Below are 4,980 nucleotides of genomic sequence, written 5' to 3' on the forward strand. Positions count from 1 at the left end.
GAAAGTGTTATGCCCTATGCCTCTTCAGAAAACACTAATTCCTTGTACAGAAATCATTTTCCAGATTTATTGATGAAGAAAGAACAAAGAGTTTCTCACAGGTATTCCAATTGCCATCCATTTTACAAAAATGAGATAATATGGAAGCAATTTTCGCCTATACATGGCCTTCTAAACAGGCACGAAGAGTTAAAAACCATAAACGAGCGTCATCAAAAAATTACAAAACTGAGCAATATGATCTCCAGGTTTAATCTCAAAACCCTGATCAAAGTGATTGAAGAGAAAAAACTCACTGGACCATGGTAATCTGCATCTATGACACCAGCACCAACGTCCAACGTCTATCTTGATTTCTGAAATGAGGATGATGGTTATGTGTATATATACAGGCTGCATCAGGAGCTGTTCAATGCCAAATGATAGACATGGTTCACCCAGGAGTTGTCTCCATGCACAAGGTTTAAATTAAATAAAACTCACAATGGCTTTTGAGCACAATTGCCATGTAATTCTATTTGAATCCATGCTCAGGTTGTTGGTCTGAATCGCTGCTCGTCTTTTGATGATTCACTCTGCCTATAATGTTTGAAATCTATGGAGAATCTATGATACTATATTTACTAGCACATACCCTCATAAACGCACGTCTGATATGCACCTAGAGGTTGCTCAGGTGAGGATAAATATCTCGAGTTCACACAAGTGACCTTGGTACTTGAGATTTTTCAACCTGCAGGTGCATATTAGACCGGAGTTTAGAGGGTCTGTGCTGGTGTTCATAGTCAATGGACCTAATGCACCGTCTGGATTCGATACACAATTAAACACATCACTTTACATACAAAGAGTTGATGGATCACTCCTACCCACCTCACCAGGGCTGAAAAGTGCATTCATTTCAAGTTTGATGAATAAACCTGCTCTTCGAGTAGTTAAGATATGAAGCACTTAATGATGAATAGTTTTAATAAAAAATTTCAAGTCTGATGATTCATTGATTGAAGTATTTGATGACCCTTGGGAATTTGCTACATTGCAGGTAAATTTCAATGCAAAAACAGAGTATGACATGATCTAGAATTATAAAATTCTGCAAGACGTGTTTACTAAATTGAAGATAGACAAGGTATTGGACTTTTGTTGTAACTACTATTTCCAGACGCACCTTATGCAGACTTGTTTTGTATTACACATTAGAAGCACATGAGATCTGATAAAACCTGTTCCAGCCAAGAAAAATGTTTGTGATCAAGTTGAAAGTTGAAATAGAATAGACCAAATAGATGTTTGAGGTGTGACATTCATTTAAGGGAAATGACATTTTGTTGAACAAACAACCTTCTTTATCTATACATTGAGATGGCATTTTGTTGAACAAACTATCTTCATTTTCTGTACTTTGAGTGTAATCCAAGATGTAAATGAATAAGACAGAATGTTCAAAAAGGAACCATAAATGTTGTTTCCAACTTTTAATATTTTGTGGCTGGGTCAATTCTTCAGCTTGACAATTTTAATAGTCATAAATTACGTTCCACCTTCAAGATTACACAGTTTGATCACAATTTGACATGAAACATTGTCTGACCGTGATAGAGGGTGGTGCATAAATGCACGATTACCATAATCGGTCGTGGATATTGTCTTGTCCCACATTGTTCCTTTCAGCTATTGTTGGGAATGTTTCCACTGACTTGGATGTTTCCCATTTTTATTGCTTCTGCATGATGATATGAATTAAGGCTAGATTGGATTGGTCTTGAAATAATACATCTAAACCTAAAAATAATACACTGTTAGAGCAAACTAAAATCCATCAGCATGGTAAATCTAAAGCACAGTAAATCTAAACACAGGAATAATACATCTACATTCAGAAATAATCCGATCAGATTTTTTTCCTGCAGTTGGTACATTAAAATAATTTCCTGCAAATGGTATAATTTAATGTATCAATAGTATTACTATACATGAGAACAAAATCTCAGCTCAAATACCACTTGCCTCTGTTGAGAAAATCATTCTTCCCCTTGCCTGCAAGTGTATTACCAACATATAAAATTCATGGCCAGCGTAAGGCTGAGACATAAAATCTCTCTGGGCACCATCTCTCCAGGGAAACAAACAGCTAGAGATGGTGCACCTGTCAGAATTTATACCTGTAGGTGCTAAGCTTATTTGAATATTATCTATTTGTTTAAAGAGTAAACTCAATAAGTTCTGATGTTTATTTTCAATCAGTAAGTTCTGATATTTATTTTGATATTTATTTTCAACTTATTTGAATTGATATATACACTTAATTTGGAGTAATTTTTAATTTTTTTAAATTAAATTATATATCTAATTTAAAACTATCTCATTTAAATTTAATTTGTTATCAACAAATTTCACAATTTACATAACTAAACTATCACCATTGAAGTGTCAATGGGCTAATTCAAACTTGAAATAAGTAAACCGTAGTGGCTTTTTTTCTCATTGAGTATAATACAATGCTTGATTCATTCAGTAAAAAATTCCGCAGCTCACATGAATCGCTGCAACCCTTTCGCAGAACTCGACAGCCATTACAGCTCACCCTCCACACAGTGATATTTTCTGTTGTTTCTGCAACACATACCCATTATAGCATATACTACCAGGTTCTCCGTGGAAACTATTTTTCATCCTTTCTTGTCCGGGCCCGCATTCGACCAGCTAATTTGTGTAACAGCCTGTGAGCGCCTGCATGCCCTGCACCTGCATCATGAGCGCCACGATGTAGTCCGCGGCCTCTTCCAAGAAAACGGGCGTGTTCAGCCGGCGGCTTCCTGGAATGAGGTCCCTCAGTGTCTGCATACGAGAAGCCAGAGTGCCCTTTTCTGAGCGGATGCTACTGCCCGACTTGGACGCCACTCGGAACAGCTGCTTGACGGACTTCTTGCCCGGAAAGGTCTCTTTGTGATGCAGTTACATGAAGGGAAAGCAACGGGCCCAGCGAGTCCCAACCGGTCATCAACCAATTCAAATCAACGGCCGAGGATAATCTAATCGTCTAACAAAGTATCTAACGGCGTAAAATGATGACAGAGAGGCACTTGAGGAAATTGATCCCAGAGGGGAACGCCTTACGGCAGTGCCCTTTTCTGAGCGGATGCTACTGCCCGACTTGGACGCCACTCGGAACAGCTGCTTGACGGACTTCTTGCCCGGAAAGGTCTCTTTGTGATGCAGTTACATGAAGGGAAAGCAACGGGCCCAGCGAGTCCCAACCGGTCATCAACCAATTCAAATCAACGGCCGAGGATAATCTAATCGTCTAACAAAGTATCTAACGGCGTAAAATGATGACAGAGAGGCACTTGAGGAAATTGATCCCAGAGGGGAACGCCTTACGGCGTAATTAAATACATATGATAATGAATTAAACAATAATGATGTTATTTGTGTTTGAGTAGATCATGCTAATAATTATTATATATGTATAAACTATGCCCCAAAAAGAATACCATTGTCAGATAGATTATAAAGGGGCGAAATGGGATTTATATGATTATAAAGGCGTGGGATCATCAATGGAAACTGGGGAAAACAATTTCTCGTCTGGCTACTTGGGCTTAGCCGAGGATCCAAAAAGAAAGTTAAGCCAAGAAAAGGAATCAAAGAGCAAGTTAAGCCAAGAAAAGGGAACAAAAAAGCAACATTGCTACCAAGTTACAAACTTACAACTTACTTATTATAAGGAAAATGCTTATGAAATAATTGTTTGATAAAAAAATGTTTGTTCCACTGATAATCTGATTTGACATGTTTGACCATTCGTTTCACCTCTCTTTTAGACGGGAATAAACCAGAACGTTGGATTTTTTCCCGGAACTTGTGTTTAAAGAAGTTAATAGGATTTTTCAATATATGAGCAAACTTCCATAGGCATAAGTCAATAATTTCTTTCCACTTAGGGAAAAGTTCAACAAGATTTGTGCAAGAGCTATAAGAGGACAAATAACCTTCAAAAAGGTGGAAGTGATACAACAATATTCTTAGTTCTAGATCTTGCTCTTCCTCAATAGCAGTCATATCTACAACGATAATTGCATGTTGAATTGAGTTATCCAAATCGCCATCTATATTTGGGGATTAATAAAGTGGCTTTGTTCAGGATAAATAGATATTTTTAATTCTAACCTTGGGCTGGCAATGAAAGTGTTCATTTGTCCAAGTACTTCTTCTTCATTGTCGGCTTGTTTGACCCCAATTAGTATATCATCGGCGTATCGTAGATAATAGATTCCTCTATAGCTTGATATAAGACGTGAAAGTTTGACATCAAATGAGTGTAAATAAATGTTCATTAGTAAAGGAGATAGCGAACAACCTTATGGTATTCCTTTGGAAGATCCTGTATAATTGGTACCAGCCTTATCAAGAATTTCCGTTTTGATGAATTTATCGATAAGATCGACCACTCATGGATATTTTATAAAGAATTTGATGCTTTCCATTAAGATAACATGATCTAAGCTATCTAAGATATTTGCTGGGACGAAATGGTCGATGCGGCTCCATGTCGATAACGTAAAAAGAGTGGTTCGAGTCCCTCTCTCTTGTATAAATCCATGCAAGCAATTTATTTCAAGATGGTAGATAACATAATAGAGAGAGCATCTATGACTATGATATCTTTTGGGTGAGGTCTGGTAATTGGTCTAAGTTCTAGCCTATTTGGTTTAGGTAGGAAAAACCTAAACATAGGTTGAAAATGAAAGGAACTACTATTAAGTATCATGATTATATCATTTACTTCAGAGTAACTATTTAGATACTTGGGTGGTGGAGACATGTCACTAGAAAATCTCTGAAGTGTGTTTGAATTCTTTACAAAGTGTAAGAGTTGATCTACCAAATAGGGTAAAAGGTCCTCAACCAGCACAAAATCATTTACATCTTTGGAACTACCAAAACTAGTAACATCATAACCATGGAACCTAAAATGAT

The sequence above is a fragment of the Pinus tabuliformis genome, chromosome 8 (genome assembly GCF_031772625.1).
Source record: "Pinus tabuliformis cultivar Carrire ecotype Pingquan chromosome 8, CPIR1, whole genome shotgun sequence".
NCBI lineage: Eukaryota > Viridiplantae > Streptophyta > Pinopsida > Pinales > Pinaceae > Pinus > Pinus tabuliformis.